Raw genomic sequence first — 22073 nt, 5'->3', positions numbered from 1 at the left:
AAAGAATGGTCATAATACAGATCCTGATCTCCCATACCGCAAAATTCAGCAAGTTTCCCGAAATGAGGATGTTAGGAATTCAGAGGTAAAAGTAGGCTTTTCCTTTCTGGAGAATTCGGAGGCGGCTACTTAAAAGAAATGGAGGCTAGAGGAAGAAGGTAATGAACAGATATTCAAGCCAAAGGAAAGGTGTGAAGAATAGTGGAGGGGCTGTAGCAGATTCTATTTAGGACAGCAATAAGTAGGCAAACACAGGAAAAGATTACACTCATTTGTTTAGACTATATTTGAATGCCCCTAATTCCACCTTCCTTATACTAGCCCTGGAAAGTACGTATTTTTATGTAAAATTTAGAGATAAGAAAATAAGGCTTGCAAGTTCCAGAACTGAGCCAATAAGTAAAGGGCAAATTATAACTCAAGTCTCAGTATGCCTAGATTCAGAGTGTTTTCCATGTTTTTTTCATTATGCCATTTTTTCTTTTTATTCTTCATTTAACAACCTACTTCATAACTAACATATTACAGAAGAGAAGTTCTATTCAGGAAATAAAACCGTATTAATCATATCCACATAGAATCCTTTACCTATTAAACATTAAACTAATAAAAAGACTTTCTCTCCTTATATGTTGATTTTTCTTGAAGCCAGCTAGGATGGATATCTGGTAAAGGTGACATTATTTAGATCACACCATACCAATTCATGAAAATGTCTCCATAATAATTGTCTGTGCTATTGGATGTTACGGAGAAATCATCACTTACATCCTCAAGGCTGTTCTATTTAAAGATACTCTTCAGCCTGCACAGTGTCTCCTTAACAGATCCTGGATTAACCCTGGGGAGAGGGAGTGAGTTTCACTAGGACCCCTCTGTCTTACCACTTATCCTAAATAGAGTGTAATGGGATGATTCCCTCTTTGCTAATAAGGCATGGAAAATCTCATGGCTCTGTGCCACAGTGTTAGGGAAGAACTTTGCCAATCTAGGACTCTCGAATTGAAGCTGGCTCTTTGTATTTTGTTGAATTGATACTCAACTTCTGAAAGATAGTTTAAGATATGATTATGAGTTAAATTATCATCACCATTGCCACCCTGTCTACCCTGTCATAGACATAAAAAACCCATAACTCACCCTCTCTATGAGGAGTCAAAGGAGCGCTAGGGAAAATGCAGCTCACTGGAGCCATTTGAACAATGACTGTAAAAATAACATCTGTTCCTTGTTTTCATGCTAAATGTATTTTTTAATTCACTGCAGGGGACACCACTGGCAGCAGTCAGTGTAATTTATCTAAATCTTTTAATACTCAGTGTTTTATTCAGGAACAGAAATATATTTGCTTTCTAAAGAGCATCAAGAGTAAATGTTAAGGGATTCTTTTTAATATTGTAGGATTATGAGCAGGTATTGAAGCAATCGATGGTGAATGTGTAACTATCAATCATTGCCATCATTAAATGAAATTGCCTTCTGCCACACAAAAAGGACTTCTGTGTGTGTGGCTGTGTGGTTGTATGTGTGTGGATGGGTGTGGGTGTATATAGGTCTATATGGACACCAGTGGGTTGTAATACTTAAAAAAAAATACTAAAGACACTGCCAGATATAAAAAGAATCATTAAAAATCCTGAAATTTAACAAAATAAACGTGGGGAAGATAAGTCTGAATGTGAGAAAGTGATTCATTTCCTACTGAATTCCTTCAAAGGAAAGCTGCTCACATTTCCACGTTTCCTATCAATATGTACTGATGGAGGAGGGTTTTCTTTTTCAGATATGTTCAAATTTCTCTAGAATTTTCAACTCTTCTACAGGTCTCTGTACTATCTCTGTCCAACTATATTTTATTATGATTTTCAACACAAAATTACCTACAGGAACCTCCTTCTCTTTACTGTGACTTGAACAGAATATTAATTCTGACTTATTCAAGTTCTCTCATTTTGAAATGTCCTCCCCACTTTTCTGTATCAACCGGCTTCCACCCATCTCTCTGTATTCCATTCATGAACAGACTGACTCACTCACTCATTTCTCCACTGAAGCAAACAATACATATTAAGCCTTCACTATACTCCAGGCATGAGAAGACTTGAGAAATAAGGAGTTTTCTTGGTAGTTAAATATGATGAGGAAAAAGAATTAGTAAATGTCGTATCATGAATGCATGAGAGAGCATGGCAGATTTGGAGAAGGACATATAGTTTAATAGGAAGGACTGGAATAGGGTTTTCAAATTAACTACCTGAGGATCAGAAACCCATATTTGTTATTCTTTTTTTTTTTTAATTTTTTTTTAACATTTATTTATTTTTGAGACAAAGAGAGACAGAGCATGAACGGGGGAGGGTCAGAGAGAGAGGGAGACACAGAATCTGAAACAGGCTCCAGGCTCTGAGCAGTCAGCACAGAGCCCGACGCGGGGCTCAAACTCACATACCGCAAGATCGTGACCTGAGCCGAAGTCGGACGCTTAACCGACTGAGCCACCCAGGCGCCCCATGTTATTCTTAATTTACTATCATATTTTCTTTGTTAATTTCTGTCTTGTGAATCCTTATATATTTAAAAATTCTCAGTTATGTACTGAGCCAGCCTTGAGGATGTAAGTGATGATTTCTCCGTAACATCCAATAGCACAGACAATTATTATGGAGACATTTTCATGAATTGGTATGGTGTGATCTAAATAATGTCACCTTTACCAGATATCCATCCTAGCTGGCTTCAAGAAAAATCAACATATAAGGAGAGAAAGTCTTTTTATTAGTTTAATGTTTAATAGGTAAAGGATTCTATGTGGATATGATTAATACGGTTTTATTTCCTAAGGAAAACTGTTCCAGTTTTTGTCATACATATGTATGTTTAATCCATACATTTCCATGTATGTGGAAAAATACAGGTGACCAAAAGAAAAAGGCAAAAATCACCAAGGAAAGCCATTAACGCTTTGTAGCATATTTTATTTCTCACACTTGAATTTGTATCTGTGTATGTGTCTTTTTATAAATAAGGTATCTTATTTTGCAAACTTTCTAAACTTGTATTTTTTTGGCTTAACAACATATGCACATATTTTTCACATATGCACATACAAGTTTATTTACTGATGTTGAGAGAGAAAAAGTGCGAGCAAGGGAAGGGCAGAAAGAGAGGGGGGTGGGTGATCCCAAGCAGGATCCAGGCTCAGCACAGGGCCGAATATAGAACTTGATCCCACGACTGTGAGATCCTGACCTAGCCAATATCAAGAGTCGGACACTTAACCAACTGAGCCACCCAGGTGTCTCTGTATGTGTTTTTCAATGTGATTAATTACCCTTCCGCATTTGGAAAAAGTTATCTTTTGATAACAAAAGTTAACAAGGTAACAAAAGTTACCTTTTGATAACTTGATAAATATGATGTTTCCCATTCTCTTAAAAAAAGGCATAAACATTTATGCACAAGAAGATCATAATTTAAAGAGTGCTTCATAATGTAACGACATCTATTCACAGCCCTGGATAAAAACCACGATTATAAAACACAATTTTAATGACTAATATTCCATGGAATATATAGACACATATATAATATGCAGTAATCTATCTATGTGCATGTTTCACTTAATTTTTACCAGGCCACATATTTTTGAGGCACTTCAGATTTATCCATTTTAATCATTATCAAACATTATAACTAATATTCTAGTGATTAGTATTTGTTCTTATTTTGATAGTCTTTGAATGCATTCTTAGGAGGCAATTTCTGAATCAAGAGTACACAAAGATATAGCACAAAGTACCCTTCCAAAATGGTGTACGATCATTTTCACCAAATTTTGTTTTGAAAATATCAGCTATATCACCTATGTTAAGGGGATGGAGTCAAGGCAAGGATATTTTATTGAGTCTGATAGTTAGAAAGCCTATTTATAAAATTCAGAAAAGTAAATGACAAGAAGATAAGTGGGCAGAGACAAGGGAGAAAACTTGGCCTCCTGTTCATCTGAGAAACATTGCACAGAAGGGCTTCTTTCCCTCGGATCATAAAAAGTTAAAAAAAAAAAATTCAGTGTCTTCTTAGTGGCATTAATTTTGTACCAGTAAACTGGAAAACTGAAACATGCCAACTATATGTATACTTGATATATGAACTATTAGATACCTCTCACATGATTTAGTTCATTTTGTTTAATCATATTTTATTGAACAAGTTCCAAGTTTTAGTTTATTATTTAAGTTTAGCTTATTATTCTGATTCAATAAAGATGGCTTACTTTCTTAGTGTTTTTTTCTTTTTTTTATGAAGGCTTCTCTTTAGAGAAAATTGGCATCTTCTTCCTCAATTTAGTTATTTATTCATGGGGTACATAGCATGTCAGGCATTATGCTAGCACTTCTGAAAGTTGTCATATTTTTAGGTGGGTTGTTTCTCTGGGAGCATTGCTATAACATTTGCCAACTATTTTTTTACAAGCAATTTCATCTTGAAAATATACTTCCTTATACTGAAATATCCATTTTCCTTCAATTTATATTTTTAAGTAAATAACTATGATGGTATGGATGTTATCAGTGACAGCTGTCACAAGCAATCAAGGATGATGGTTTTGTTTTTAAAAATGGATTTACAACACTACTAACTTAAAAATAAATGTTGTAAACATCAATTTGTATAAACTGTCTTCTATAGAAAGAGTAAGACACACTATTATTTACATGATCTGTTTACAGACATTAAAAAAATTAATTGATCCATCTTTTTAGAAACTCTGCTCAGTGTACAGCTTTTTGGACTGACTCGAAGAGCTTCTGCTAAACTGTCTAGGACCATAAAGCCACTACCGGGACATGTAATATTACCTTAGGAACCCCTCCTTTCTGCTTTCTTCTCATTCATCATCTTCAGAAACCATCAATCACTAGTTCTCTTACTATTTCCCTCACTGATTCTGCCTTAGTGTTATAAATTATATAGTTCATTTCCTCCTCTTGGATAGGCAATCTTATTTCAAAATATCTACCTTGAGTCACTGCTAAACATAATTTTCAGTATTTTCTCACAGGCTCAATGAATAGGTATCATATATCCCCATGTTTGGTCCTAGTTCTCAAGGCGCTCACCAGCCAGACCTATGCTCTAAGCTCTCTTATCTTCCAGCTCTTCCCATTCTCTGTAAAAAGTTTCTCCCTTCTTGGAAAATATATATCAAATCCTTAATTAAGTTTTTATCCGGGAAACTTTGCATCTACAAATCCAAGGTCCACAGTATGTGACCTTAGGCTAGCTTCCGGGCTGTAGCTTCTGCATCTATAAAAGAAAAATGAGGCCTACCTCCTTCACTTGTTAAAGGATATATGCTAGAAATTCCTATTAGATAGTATGAGCTTTAACAATGTTAATTTCCCTCTGTACTGATTTATTTAAATATTATTTTTTATCAGATAATAAAAATGGAATAACACGGTGTGATGCTGGTAAAAGATGAGTTGATGTTTCTGTGACCACTCTCTAACAGTTCAGCCTCTCTGAGAAAACCTTCATCAGCAAGAAAGCTAGCTGTAAAATATTTTTGTATTTTTGTAAACAAAAATATCCACTGTCCATTAAAGAATTTTCCATTAAATGAGTTTGAGTCATGACTTGCTTGCTGGAATTAGTGGTGTCTCTTCTTACCAGGACTTTTTTATCAATAGAAAGCTTTATTATTGTTTATAATTCTTGCTACCTCTAAAAAAACGTCTGGATTTTCTGTGCTTTCATCCATGGTCCATGGCAAATATACTTTTATCTTGAGATCAATGACAAAGTCTTTACTTGCATGAAAGCAGAGTGATCTCAGTAACTGCCCTACTCAAACAATGCATAAATAATAACATTTTAAAAACTCAACTCAAGGGGTGCCTGGGTGGCTCCATCGGTTAAGCATCTGACTTCAGCTCAGGTCATGATCTCGCGGTTCGAGCCCCACTTAGGGTTCTATGTTGACAGCTCAGAGCCTGGAGCCTGCTTCAGATTCTATATTTCCCTCTCTCTCTGCCCCTCCCCTGCTCTCACTGTCTCTGTCTCTCTCAAAAATAAATAACCATTGGAAAAAAAAAACAAAAACAAAAACTCAACTAGAGCCTGTGAGTTTACTCAATCTATACATGGAAGCTGTGATCCTGGAGTTGTTACACTGAAGGTATTGACATACATTATATTTATGCCATATATTTATGCCATATATATATGTAATGTACATATCATATGTATGGGCTGATGGATATAGACAAGGTCAATTCACCAGATGTTCCTCTTTCTGCTTTGAGGGAATGACCAAGTTCTAGAGAAGAGCATCCCATTGGACTGACAGAAACAGTTCTGGATTTTACCACACATACTTTTTTGGTTTTTGTTATTGCATTATATCCTTATTTTTAGAGGGCTGAATGTGCACTTTCATTTCAAGAAGCACCCGAAGAGAAAAATCAACCTTTCCTGTTTGAGGTAAGGGATCAGGAGAAGACCTCTATCTTCTGACTGATATCAAACGACAAGTCACAAGTTAAGTCAAAATGCAGACTAATATTTATTCTCTCAGCTATGACACTCCAGCTTGTTTCTCTGAACGCTTGTGTAGAAAACAAGAACTGGTTTCTACATGAGGGAGAAATAAGAGAGCACATGACTTCCTAGGGATTACTTGTTCCCTCTTCAGAAGGCATGGGAATCACACTTTTCTTTTTTTTCACATAAGCTAGACCAGTTACCTCTATATTAATCTATTTGTGTTGAACAGTAGCCCTCAAATAGCACTGAAAGTGGATTAAATGCATCTCCCATTGTAATTTAGTTGCTAAAAATGTCAGAGACTCTTTAATGGTCTCAAATAACAAATTTATAAAGATCTCAAAAATCTTTTCTTTTCCTTACATTTAAATCAAAGTTATTATTTTGATTCTACAGAGTTAGGTTTTAGAAAGTTGGTGAAATCCCTAAAATTTTATATATACATTTTCTCAAAATAGGGTCAATAACTTTCATCAGATTTTCAAAAGGATACAGGACTACACAACATTAAGAAATACAGCCTTAGTTGGTCTCTGTTCTAATTGCATCATTAATTATTTTATTCTACATTACCTTTAATTTTGTAATCCAATGTAAATGTATTAAGGAACAAAGGAAATTCACATATTAAAAAATAAAATAAATATTTAGAGAAAATAAGTTATGTCAGAAACCAAGGTATTTTTTTCTTTTCTATCTCACATATTGTTCCCACTTGAAATGATAATATGTAGAATTTTAGATCTTTGGTTTAACTTCTTACTTGTCTCAAGCCACCAATTTCTGAATTTTGGTACATTTCTCATGGGCTCTTTTGATTTTTTCCACACATCATTGCCTGGAAAATATTTTAAAGTTTATTACAGTATTCTTGAAAATGAGAAGCTGCTGAAATAATTGGAATGTTCAACCTTTGCTTAATGACAGCCAATATCTCTAGAGTAGAATTAATTGGACAGGGTCCAGTAGCATGTATTAAAGGTGTGGATTATGCTTATGTTCTATATAATATTTTCAATTTAATTATTTAACTGAAGACACAACTTTATCAGGGTATGTAATCTCAATCTAATAGTTTTCTGGAACTAATAAAGTGAAGTTATAATCCTCTTCTGCAATCTCTTCTCCCTGACCTCTTGTCTTTGATTATCTAACACTCCCCTTTATACACCTGATTAGCTACCTTTCATATTCTGGTCACTAATGTAATTACTACCACAGTGTTTATTGTCCCCAATACTCTTTTCTCACTATTCTTTGATAAACATTTTTCTTTTCTGACATAAAACAGTATCAGGCACTTCCTGTCCCTTCTCTTTATCTAAGCTTAGACCAAAATATCTGCTATTAGACACAGTGTTCACCCATTTCTGTCTCTACCTCTCTACTGAATTTATACCTTTTAATATTGTGAGAGAAAAGGCTTTGGAACACTGATAGGATAAAGAGTCTATTTCCTGATGAAGTCCAAATTCTATAGTGGACTAATCAACCCTAAAGCCCTTCCTACCACTTCCCCATACCACATTTTACCAAGAAAAAATGTTAGAAATACATCAAAAGAAATAACAAATGTAACATATTTGGTGTGATTTTAACAACCCCCAGATTATGTAGATGGAATTAAAAAAGCATGAATGATCAAAGGAAGGGCCTCCTCTCAACCCAAACCAACCAATCTCAATGAGACGTCGTGGTTACATAAACTGATACCCTAATTTAAGATGAGTCCAGGCATGCAGCCACCAAAAAGTGCTGAATGGACCAGAGAGATGGAAAGAGCACAGAGAATGATGAAGACAGGCCAAAACAAGCCAGGTACAACAGAGAGGCTATATTGGGTGAAGAATAATAACAGATTAGCAACAGGGACAAAATAGAGAACTACTGGGAACACACAAATATACAATGCCCAGGAATGAGTAGTTGATGACAAAGTATCTAGAGAAAAGTCTCTGAATTGTTCTTTAGTAACTGAATACTGGTGGTATAAAATCCCAGGTATTCAATGAATCGGCCTTAATTCTGCTGACCTTTCTTCATATTACCCAAGTGAGAGCTCCAGCACAAGAGACTTTCTCCTTTTCAAATATCGTACCTACCAGGAATCAAGAACAATGTGAGATGCTAAACATGAGAAACTAACTTCCAGTTCCAAATCAGAAAAGAAGAATCTATGAATATTGGGGTTCACTGAGGGAGCTGAGCATAATCTGTGCTCTCCTCTTCATACCAATCTGGTAAAGTTCTTTAGTCAATGTTAAATATACATTTTTTTTTTTTTGCTTTAGATTTTTTTTTTTTAATCAACATAACACCCAAGGGGGGAAACGTGACAAACAAGGTAAGATAGAATGATGACAACTAAAATGAAAGAGATTTATTTGTAACGGGAAAATATTGTTCCACAGGTCAATTAGATACAATTATCAAGGAAATAAATAGTTTCTGTGAACCAGATATTACCAAAACTGCCTCAAGAAAAAGCAGAAAATTTTAATAAATCCCAACAACAAGGAAAGAAATTGGGAAAAAATGTCAAGGGATTATTTTACAAAACTTGTTCTGTGTTCAGATGGTTTTATCTGTGAAGATTCTCAAAAACGAGTTACAGATACTGTGTAACCTTTTCAAGAATGTAGGAATAGCTCAAAAGCTATCCAATTCTAACCATTTAGTAAGCATAATAGATTCTAAAAACTAATAATAGTAGCATGAAAAAGTAAGTTGCAGACAAGATACTTTTAGGCACAAATTGTGAAAGTCAAACAAAAATCAGAAAACAAGGTTCAATGGTGTATTTTAAAATTCATCATTACCATGTAGCTTTTATGTGATGAATAAAAGCTTAAATAAAATGTTAGAATGTATAATAACATAGAGTAGCACATCAAGTAGCTTAATAAAGTTATTAATAAGAAAAGCAGCTGAAAGACATAGGGATTATTTATCTCAATTCAACATTTCTTGCTGAGAAAAAATAATATTTTAATCAGAATTTGAAGATTACATCTATAATCGCTTAAAGAACATTTATGACGGATTGTGATCAACAAAATGTGATACTTAGGGGCGCCTGGGTGGCGCAGTCGGTTAAGCATCCGACTTCAGCCAGGTCACGATCTCGCGGTCTGTGAGTTCGAGCCCCGCGTCAGGCTCTGGGCTGATGGCTCGGAGCCTGGAGCCTGTTTCTGATTCTGTGTCTCCCTCTCTCTCTGCCCCTCCCCCGTTCATGCTCTGTCTCTCTCTGTCCCAAAAATAAATAAAAAACGTTGAAAAAAAAAATTAAAAAAAAAAATGTGATACTTAATGTTGACATTTGGGAGACATGTTGATTACAAAATAGGATACAAAGCAGAAATATAAAATGAAGTTACTAAATAGAAAGAGGAAAAATAATCACTATTCTCTCATAATTTGATTGAACACACTTAAGTTGTTACTATTTGCAAACAGCATAATCATATACCTTAATTAAAAAAAAAACAAAACTTAGTTTGGGGCACCTGAGTGGCTCAACGGGTTAAGCGTCTGACTTCAGTTCAGGTCATGATCTCACTATTAGTGGGTCTGAGCCCTAATTAGGGCTCTGTGTTGACAGCTCAGAACCTGGAGCCTGCTTCAGATTCGGTGTCTCCATCTCTCTCTGCCCTTCTCCTCCCTCTCCCTCTCTCCCTCTGTCTCAAAAGTAAATAAACAAAAAAAATTTTTAATTTAGTTCATTTAAAAACTGATGAGGATTTAAAAAATAGATTATAAAATGGCCAAATGAAATAGGGATATTTTTAAACCATTCAGTAGAAAATCTTATTCCAATTCATAAAATGCAATGCCAGAAAAATGCCATTGATAATAGCAAAAACAAATCCAGCAATTCCACTTTGGTTTATTTATCTGAAGAAAATGAAAACACAAATCCAAAGCGATATATGCACCTCTATGCTCACTGCACCATTATTTATAATGTCCAAGATATGGAAGCAACCGAAAGGTCCATCAATGGATGAATGGATAAAGAAGATGGGGTATACATATATACAATGGAATACTACTCAGCCATAAAAAAGAATGCAATCTTACCATTTGTGGCAGCATGGACCTAGAGAGTATTTTGTTAAGTGAAATAAGTCAAACAGAGAGAGACAAATACCATATGATTTCACTTATATCCAATCTAATAATAAAAGTAAAACCAAAAATTCTCATAATACAGGAAATAAACTGTTGATAATCAGGATGGGAGGGATTGATGGGAGGTGAAGGGTGTTAAAAGATACAAATTTCCATTCATAAAATAAGTAAGTTATGGTGATATACAAAATAGTGAATGTAGTCAATAATATTGCAATAATTGTGTGCAGTGACAGATGGTAACTAGGTGTATTATGCAAATCACTTTGTAATGTACAAAAATATTGGAAAACTATGATGTATGACTGAAACTAATAGGATATTAAATGTCAACTATAGTTCAGAAAAATAATATAATAGCCAAAACATATAAAATATTTAAGGAATAAAAAGAAATAGGTATAACCAATTGAAAATCAAATGTCAAACTATTTTGGCACCTAGAAGTATAAGATTAATACTATATTCCTAAAAGGAAATGTTTGATGATGTAAACATATCAATCTTAGGAATTTATAATTGCATACTTTCATTCAATAGAGTTCTAATGAAAACTCTCAAAAAGATTTTTTTTTTTTTAGGACAGAAACAAAAAACTTGATCTATTATAAAATTCAAAGAAAATTATACTTCTAAAAATATGAAAGCAACTCCTAAAAAATTAAAAGGAACAATCAGTTCTTTCAAATACATATACTTCGGTTGCCTGGGTGGCTCAGTTGGTTGGTTAAGTGTCCGACTTTGGCTCAAGTCATGATCTCGTGGTTCATGACTTTGAGCCCCGCGTCTGGCTCTGTGCTTGGAGCCTGGAGCCTGCTTCAGATTCTGGGTCTCCCCTCTCTCTGCCCCTCCCCCATTTGAGCTCTGTGTCTCATTCTCAAAGATAAATAAACATTAAAAAAAAATTTAATAAAAAAATTTAAAACATATGGATACTATATGCACATATAATGGTATTCTAATAAAAGAACAGATTAATGGGAAGAAATACGACTAAATATAATCTCTAATATGATAATATGAAATAATAAATAATAAAGGAAACATCACAAATTAATGGGTAGAGAAAATGTTAAATTAATGATAGTAGAATCAGTGGTAGCAAATTGGAATTTTAGAAAATAAGATCTCTTACTGTACAACAATAAACTCTGAGTGGATGATCTATAATCAATATAATCAAACAATAAAGTATAAAAAGGAAGTAAATGTAATAAAGCATAGAATGGATGAATGTATTAATCAACAAATATTAGAAAGAAATAACCACAGCTAATAAATAAAACAATTCAAATATAAAATACAAAGAGATGATGACTGTAGATAGACAGGAGAGAGCTGCTTACAAAGGCCAGGTGATTAGACAGTGTCAAGGTCAGTCACTCAATTTTGTAGGTCATTTAATAAGACATTGATGACTAAAGATGAATAAAGTTCATCAATTTCTTGAACAGACTGTTGAACTAATCCAAAATATAGAAATGGTTACAGTCTCCACTAACAAAATACAGAATATGGATTTCCGCTCTGCCTAAGATAGAAGAGTTTGTACTTAACTAATATTCCTAACAACAAACAAGCTGTAAAATCATATAAAGTTTCAAAAACTTGCTTGAAGGTATTGGAAATTGCCAAAATAATTATGGCTTAAGACAAAGCTAACTGAAATTATCTCAATTTTCTGCCTGTCTCTTTCCCCCAAGGGTGTTTTAAAATAACTGGAAGACAGCACGAGGTCAAGAGCCAGGCAATGAGTTTCTACTAAGATGGAGAGTAGACAACAGAGCTTTAGACAACTCACAGAATTGAAATCTGTGCTTCATTTGAAATCTACAGCCTTGCTTTGAGGCAACAAAATCCCAGAGACATAGTAGTCTTGTAGAAAGAAGCCCCAATATTTGGCCTCAGTTTTCCCCACAAAATAGGAGTATCAAAAAGCAGGGGTGGGTGAAGTAAGTGTAAAACAGCAAGACTGACATACCACATTATTTGGAAGTCAAAGTTATATAAGTCCTAGCAATGACGAGACATCTTATTAAACCTTAGGACACTCAATTGGACACTCTGGAGGACCACACACCAGGGGTGGGGAAATCAGAGAAAGAAACAATCATAATGTAGACTGCAACCCAGCATAGAGTAAATTTAGTCCCAGACTAGACTGAGGTGTTTTGCTCCTCTGCATTGAGGATGGGGTGAATCCTCTCTGCAGGAAGATGACACCATCCAGTGTGTCTACAGTTTTTCATACGAATATCTGGAATTTAAACAAAACTTGACAAGTATACATAGAAATAGAGCTAAAGGAAAAGACAATAGAAAAAAAAAACATAGATAACAAAGATATCAAAGTTATCAGTCAATAACTTTAACTGCAATTAAGATAGTATATAAAAATGTATGACAAGGAGTGCCTGGGTGGCTCAGGCAGTTGAGTGTCCAACTCTTAATTCTGGTTCAGGTCCTGATCCCAGGGTTGTGGGATTGAGACCTACGTCAGGCACAATACTGAGCATGAAGCCTAAGATTCTCACTTTCTCCCTCTGTCTCTCTCCCCAGCTCACATTCTCTCTCCCTCTCTCTCTCAAATAAAAAAAAAAAAAAAGTAGTATATGACAAGATTGAAATTTTCACCAGAAATCTGGAACCAATAGAAAAGAGTAAGATAGAAATTCTAGAACTTATAGTAATTAAGAATGGAATAAGTTGGACAAAGGTAAAAGAAGATTATTTAGTTGACTATATAAATTTGTAGAATATATCCAGATTTATGCATGAAGAGGGGAAAAGGACAGGCAGTAGACAAAATTTTAAGGTCTACCTCAAATGAAATTTTAGTTACAAAAGAGTAAGAGACAAAAACAATAAGAAAAAAGTAATTTTTGAAGAGATAACGACCCCAAAATTCTATAACCAATGAACAATACCAATCTTCAGATGTAAGAAGTTTGAGAACCCGAAGCAGTATAAAAATAAAGTAACTTAGCATCATAGTCCACCTAAGAAAACCAAGGAGAGAGAAAAAAAATCCTAAAAGAAATCTTTTTAAAACCTTAAAAAGAGTCTAGGAAATAAGACACTCTATAGTCAAAGAGAGAGCCACTAGGGTAAAAGCCCACTTTGCAAGACAAGTGTTGAAAGCCAGAAGATAACAGATTGATGTTTTTAATGTGCTGAAGAAAGCATTCAAAACAAAACTACTACCTTATATTCATTCTATACCTAGAAAAAATTTTCCTTTAAAAGTGAAAGCAAATTACAGAAATTCCAAGCCAATATAACTTGGGGAAGTATTTACCAGCTTGACCTACAATGACGACACATCACTGTAAACAGATGTCTTCAACTAGAAGGAAAGTGATACTAGAAATGCAATGTATAATGAAGGGGGGGGTGGGGAACAGGTAAATATGTGATAAACAAAGTATGCAGAATTCTCTCATGGTCTCTCCATAAATATTTCATAAAAGATACTGGAAAAACTGTGAATTCATCTATGGAAGAAAAAAAAAAAAAGTAGGTAAACCACACGTTGTGTGGCAGGTACTGTGTCTTGAAGGCACGCAGATGATACTACCGAAAAAAGGAGAGCTGCCCAAGCTACTTGGGAGTGCTCAATAGAAGAAAAGTCTTTCCTTAGGAAGACCTATTTGGCTGAATCTCAACTGATTCAAATAACGGAGAGCAGCTGAGAAGGACAAAAGAAATTATGTAATTGGTGGGTGTCAATTGAGAAACCTTTAGATGAGCAACCATTTAAATTTATAAATGATCTATTATGGAATTACCAAATTTAACTATGCATTTTTCTGGCTCTATAAAACTATTCTCTGCTTACTAATTTCATCTTTTAGTTCATTCTTATTAGTCTTGTTAAAAAAAAAAACTATCCAGGGGCTGAAGAAATAAGCCATATTATAATGTGCCTAACTTGTACAAAACACGAATTACATCAACCATACAATGAGAATCATAATAAAAATTTATTTCATATTAATTATGCATTTTACACTCAACACCATATACTGTATAATTTAGTCCTTCAAAAGAGCAAAAATCATTGAAGCCAAAGAAAAGTTATAGTGTAAAGAATCAAGAAAAGTTGAATGATATATCTTTCAGAAAACAATTTGACTTTCTGCTTCTTCTCCCCATGATGCTTGCCAAACAGGCCCAGCAATAACTGGTAAATGAAGCAGTTTTCCTAAATGGATGCTTAAAATTCTTGCCAAATAAAGTAGGATTCTGTTAATTAAAATTTTAATTGTTCTTCAAAGTGACTGAGAAAGACAATACTTAACCTTTCTAAAAGACTATGCCAGCACCATATTTCTCCTTTAGCAGCCCATGTACGAATTACTTATTCAATATCTATTGATTAAGTGTTTTAATCCTTATGCAGATTCAAATGATAACTGTGCACCCAATCAATTCTTGCTTGTAGCCTCCTGAGGAGCAGATGTTCCAGCTCATGTGTTTATGCGAATTTAGGTACAACCTAAAGAGTCTTTTACTCCTTCTGTCACTTTCAAGGAGGACTGAAGGTTATTATGATCACTCTGTTTGTCTCAACTCACAGTTCCCTTTGTCTGACGCTGAGCAGGCAAAAATCTCTCAGTACTTTGTCTACTTAGCTTAAGGATGACAAGTCCCCAGCTTGAAATTATTCTCTCCTTTAACATGGCTCACAGATGAATCCCCAACAAGTATAACTTTTTATAATGTTATTAACCTTCCTACTCTGGTAGGCATCCACTAGGTATTCATGAAAAAAAAAAGTGGCTATAATTGGAGTTATAGTCCAGCCAAATGTACATTCTCTATTCTGTACAGAGCATCTACCCTAAATCCTCTTCTTATTCCTTCTTGTCCCAGAGAATTGGACTGAGCAATCTAGAATGTAAGTGTAGGGGTGCCTGGGTGACTCACTAGGTTAAACATCTGACTTTTGATTTCAGCTCGGGTCATGATCTCATGGTTTGTGAGCTCAAGCCCTGCATCAGGCTCTGCACTGATAGTGTGGAATGTGCTTTGGATTCATTCATTCATTCATTCACTCATTCGCTCTCTCTCGCTCTCTGCCCCTCCCCCACTTGTGCTGTGTCTCACTCTGTCTCAAAATAAATAAATAAACATAAACAAATCAAAATGTAAGTATAATTTTGTCTTACCACTCACCCTTCATCCAACATAAAATTATCACCAGTGTTGTTGCATTTCCATTTTGCGATCTAATCTCTACTTCTTCAAAAACATTGTTAAATAAATGTAGTAATAATAATAATTAAACCATGTTTACCGTAACCATTGACACAATAAATAGATGTACAAAAATGTTAAAACAATGTCTCCTTATATCCAATGTTAATAACCTGGTATGTATCTTTTTATACTTTTCTCTATGCTCAAATATATTCACCCATATATAAGATTCTGTAATTCTCTTTTGCAAACACAGGGTTACATGGACTAGGCTATGAAAGATTTCTATGTGGACAATTACACATCAAATCTTCAATATCACATCTGATCCTAATTTGATAAACCCTTTACTCGTTGTCACCAAAAGTTCCAAACTCTCCTGACAATATTAAGTTTTTAATGAGACACCTGAAGGGAAAATACACAAGTTCATATGTGCTACCATTTATCTAATGAAAAAGAGTTGAGATTTTGTTCAATATATACTGGAGGACTATAAATTTTTCTAAGCAGAGCACTGACATGCTCCCTTCTGTATTTTGGAGAAATTTGCTACAGAAGGGAAACCCTAGGGGTAGCAAGATATGACATCAAGGCAGCTGCTTATGTTGAGGATCAGACTATGCAAGGTATAGACCACAGGAATGGAGACGGTAGATTTTGTCAGAGGGGAACATCAAAGACAACCCAAAGATTTCTAGATTTCTCAGTTTCATGTTGATGGTGATAAAGCAAAACAAGAGAAGGAACACAGAAGGAAAGCAATTTCAAGGTGAAAATTTGGCTCCACATGCGCTGTATTTGAGGCGTCTGTGGGATAACCATGAAGAGTGACGTGTGATGAAATGGAAAATCTCATAATTATCTCTTCTTCCTAGTCACTTGACATTCTAGCTTAAGTATTTTCCAATTTTGTTTTATAGTCTTCATAATTTTATTTTATTGCTGACAACGTATTACCCTGAATAAATTCAACAAAATTCACATTTTTAGTTGTTAGACATTTGGACAGTTTCCAGGATTTTGTTATTTCAAATAAGGACGCAATGAATATCTTGATGAATGCAACTGTTTCTTCTTCAGGTTACTTTCTCAGAATATATGTTCTCAGAAGCACATTAAGTTTATTCAGTCAAATGCTAGGAATATAGAAAGTTATTTGTCCAAAATGCTTTTTAAAAGCTGTTTTAGACGCACCCAGTGGGGTCAGTCAGTTGAGCATCCAACTCTTGATTTCAGCTCAGGTCTCCATATCACGGTTTCCTGAGTTTGAGCCCCGTGTCGGGCTCTGCGATGACACTGCAGAGCCTGCTTGAGAGCCTCTGCCTCTCTGCCCCTCCCCCACCTGCTCTCTGTCTCTCTCAAAATAAATAAACTTAAAAATAAAATAAATGAACGAATAAGTAAATAAAAGCTGTTTTATACACGTATGCATGGTATGTGTGTTTGTGTGTGTGAGCACACGTACATACACCGTAATGTTTTTGTTTTGTTTTACCTTATCACCAGAACTGGAATTATCGTTTCTCCTTGAGGAGCAATCTAAGCATTATCACCAGCCATTACGTTAGCACACCCCTGGTAAGTGTACCTCATATCACAGAATCCTATTGAAGCAGCAAGGGCTTTTCAGCCTTTACCATCTTTTAGCATATTAACAATTGATGCTTCATTCTGGAGCATCACTAAGCCCGTAAATAATCTTTGAGCATATGGATGTATGATCCAAGACCCACAGATTTTCAGAAAAAAAATAGAATGAAACACTGTAAGCATCCTTTTTACTAACCAATTTATAGCTCCTCTTGCAAAACGATGAATAAAGAGAAAACAAGTACAAAACAGCAGTTTACCTACTTCAGCTACTGAGTGCCGTATGTTCCCCTTTCCCTCGTCATGGACTTCCTCAGAGGCAAATTAGCAAAATCACAGATGCCTTCTGGAAAAAGTGATTAGACTATTCAGAACTCCCTTGTGTTCTCCAAGAGGCATTTTAAAGTTAAGTGAACATTCCACTATGTTATCAGATTTACAATTGATCTCAGTTTCCAGTGTGCAACCTATCCTGACAGACTGCTGAAAATGGATACTCTTCACTCAGCACCGGATTCGGAGGAAAATCCATAAGAAAACACATCAACCACAGCAAGACCATTACAATTCCAGTGGCTGGTTTCAAAAGTGGCTTTCAACAGGATATACACTGAAAGTAAGGAAATGGAGTAAGAAACAGTATTTGTCTCATGCCACACTATTACTGAACATTTTTCTACCTATTTCTTCTCATTATTCTACTATGGATTAAATTTCACCTCATCAGAGAGCTCTCCCTGACCACCCTTAAGTGGTTTCCAGCTTCATTCCATAGCATTCAAGCCAGTTCAATTGTTGATGGAATCAGAAACTTTGTGATTACATGTTTATTTTTCTTTACTTGTTATTTTCTGGCTCTTTCACTATATGTAAGAGCAAGAACAGGGTGTATTTCTTACCTAAAACATTCTAGTTCCTGGCTAAGTATCTGGTATGTAGTAGGCATTCGATAAACATCTGGCTCATTAATAAACTCAGTAAGTAAAACCGTAAGTAAACTTCAAAAGCACCAACTCCAGAGCATGCCATCCACTGGGCAGCTAGATTTTTGGGCTACAGAAATGACAAATATCTGTTCATCTAAAGATATTTCAATTCATGCATTCAAAAAAGGATATTTTCTTAAGGAATGGCATCAACTCTTAAATACAAAAGAACTTCAAAATTTAAATGACAATTACAATTAGAAGTAAAGACACACACGTTGAAGTCATACCATACGGGAAATAATGTCTATAGAGAAAGCAAAGCTGATCCTTCCATAGGTGTCAAACTATAAGGCTCAGTCAGGTTGATGAAGGTGAAAGCATATGACACACATATAGATGCCAAAATTAAATATACATCATCTATAATCTTTCCTGGCCATATAACTGTTCAATTAGTGTAACACTGACAACGTGTCTAATAAATACAATGCTTTAGTAATTTGGGATACATCAATAACATGACAGAGCTCCTCTACGTATACAAACATTACAATTACAAGTAGTGATGAATGCTTTGAAGAAAATGGGGAAATGAAAACCAAAAGTATTGAGAAAGCAAAAGGGTTTCTTTACTTTAGATATAAGGTGATGAGGAAAGACCACTGAAGAGGCACCATTGTAGCAAAGGGCTGAAAGACAGAGGCAGCCCTGTCAAGTTCTGACATAAGAGTATTTCAGGTAGAGAAGAAGATCAAAGGCCAAGTTTAGAAAAGATTTCGTGTTTCACAGAAGCTAAACAAACAAAACAAACTAACAACAACAACAAAAACAGTATGATTACAGTATAGTGAACAGGAGAAAATGTTGTGGAAGGAGGGTCACTAAGCAGAGGCTTATAAACAATGGTAAGAAATTAGGACTGATTATTTCTTTGTACCACTTTGTAACCACTGACTTAACTGGCAGAGGTGGGCTATCTGTACACCATGAAGAACCAATAAATAGGAAATAAAAAGGAAACAACAAATTCTTCATAGCCTATATTCTCTAGTTGCATTTCCTGTGCAGGATCAAATATTATATACAGATACTCAAAAGGGAGCAGAAATGAGAGCTCCTTAATGGTGCTAATAAAAGGATACATAACTTGGTTTCCTTCTTGTAACTGGTATGGGTGAGAGAGTCTGTGTTGTGTGAATGGGAGGTCTTGGGCCTTGGCTTCCCCATGAGAAGATTTATGTGAGGATTCATGCTCAAATAAAGACAGCTAGAAGGGAAACAGCAAGCACAAAGTAGTTTATTAAAGTGAAAGTACACTCTTAACGTAGGAGAGCGAGCAGTTTCCACAAAGTGGAACTTGCAGAACCTGCCCTTAGGTTGTTTTGGAATTGGATATTATTGGGTCTCCCTGGACTGAGAGGAGCTGTGATGTACAGTATGGTGGGGTGGTCTCTGATGGAGGCTGCTTCCAATCATCTGGGAAACCCCCCTTGCAAAGTTTGGGAGGGGGAGTTTTTGAGCCTACAAGATTTGTACCAGAACCATCATGGCAGCTTTTCTCCATCAGGTGGGGCTATACCCACAATGCAAATGTATTATAATGAGTGTAGGGGTTACCCTTGGACAGAGGTAGAAGAGAAGAGCTCAGGTTCTGCACCTGCACTATGTGCCTGGAAGCCACAAGGACAGTATATTATGCTCGTAGGCTTAAAATGTATAACTTATTTATCACCATCCTTCTCTCCAGTTCATGTCTGTATCATTCCCCTTCAAGGACTTGGGACTCTGCCTCAGCGTGTTCCTTCCACTGCTCATGTCTAGCTTCTACCTAACATAATAGTTTTACTGAGAGTTCTTATGTGATTAAAAATGTAATTAATTAAGCATCACTAGCTTATTAATAAATACCACATGTACCTTTGCCATCAGATTTCCTTGGTGTTTTGCTTCAGTAGTTCCAATATCCTTCACTATGAAGGATATTATCTAAGATAATATCCTTAGATAATCCCAACTGAAATTTCAAGTAGATTCAAAGAAAAAGTTCACATAGAAATGTTTTATGTCTTTACAGCTGAGCCTGTAAAGGCCATGCAGTCTCTGTGACTCAAACTCTTGAACAACATCAAACAAAATTAATCATATTTTTGTGACTTTCCCAAAGTAGTTTGAATGGAATCACATTCTAGCCCAGGTTAAGAATTTTGTACTTAAGCCATATCCATTGTCTTGTACCAAAACCAAACCTTGGGCATAGTGGCAAACATGAGATGTGAGAGTAGGATTTCTGGCGTTACTGTAGTTTTGATATCTAAATAAGATCTTAAACCAAGTGTTGCTATAACACAAGTACTCAAAGAAAGGGGATTTCATTCACCAAATGAGATAAAGTTATTCAGCAAATACTGCTAAAATTTCATCATACAAATCTTTCTCATGCGTCGAGTTTTTTAAAAAATGGAAAAATACGGAATATATACCACTAGTTCTTCTAAAGCAAAATAATTTAAGTTTTCATCTGTGTTATAATTTTGCTAAACTATTTAGTTTTTTTTTTTCTCACTTTCAAATTGTACAGCAGTATTGGATTGCAAACCTTATTGGTCATTGTTTAGGAGTCTGATAATAATTTTGCATGGAAAACGGACAAGAAGTAATACAACTCTACCTTTTTCCAGGGATATAATTTGGAGGGATTCATCAGATTAAGTTATACAGTGACAATTATTTTTGAAAATGCCTTAAAAATGAAGGGCGAAGCGGGGAGAGGGGCCCAATGAACTTTAGCAAAAGCTCTGTGCAGGGCTTTAAGGAGTTAGGGAGGATCCAACATCTGCCAAACATTTCCATCACTACCATCATTTGATTTTAAAGTCGTCTCTTGTGACAACTATTGAATAATGTGCATGTAGCTGAAATATGTGCTTTTTGTTAACTACAGAAGTAGTTATGAGTTAGTATATGAGTGAGTATACGGGTTAGTAGAAGACTTTGAACAGAAACTAGGTGTATTCGTCAACTCTACCTACTATAAACAAGGTACCTTGAACTGGGTAGCTTAACTGGAAATTTATTTTCTCGCTGTTTGGGAGTCTCAAAGTCTAAAATCAAGGTGCCAGCAGGATTGGTTTCTGATGAACCCTCTCTTCCTGGCTTGTAGGTGGCCCACTTTTCACTGTGTCCTCACATGGCATTTCCACTGTACATGCGCAGTAAGAAAAAAAGGATAAAAAAAGAGATCTCTGATGTCTCATTATTATAAGGACAGCAGTCCTACTGGATTAGGACCCCATCTTTATGATATCGTTTAACCTTAATTACATTCTTAAGGACACAAATAAAATCACATTGAGGGATCAGGGCTTCACATATGAATTTGAACAAATAAAGTTTCCTTTCTTCTTTTTTTTTTTTCATGTTTAAAATGAAATTGAAGTAATGACCTGTGTGCATCGGCAAAAAAAAAAAAAAAAAAAAAAAAAAAAAAAAAAAACTGGCTTTGTCCTCTAAGAGAATAAATTTAATGGTTAATATTTCAAACAATAAGTGAAGCAAACAACTTCCTCTTCCATAGCTGAATACTAAGATAATTTATAATGATCAGCTATAACAGTGTTTATTTGATTCTATTAAATTATCTATTAAATTGTATTGACCCATAAATGAATA

This window comes from Panthera onca, chromosome C2, assembly GCF_046562875.1.
Source record: "Panthera onca isolate mPanOnc1 chromosome C2, mPanOnc1 haplotype 2, whole genome shotgun sequence".
NCBI lineage: Eukaryota > Metazoa > Chordata > Mammalia > Carnivora > Felidae > Panthera > Panthera onca.
The sequence above is the reverse complement of the archived record's forward strand: the minus strand, read 5'-3'. Positions refer to the sequence as shown.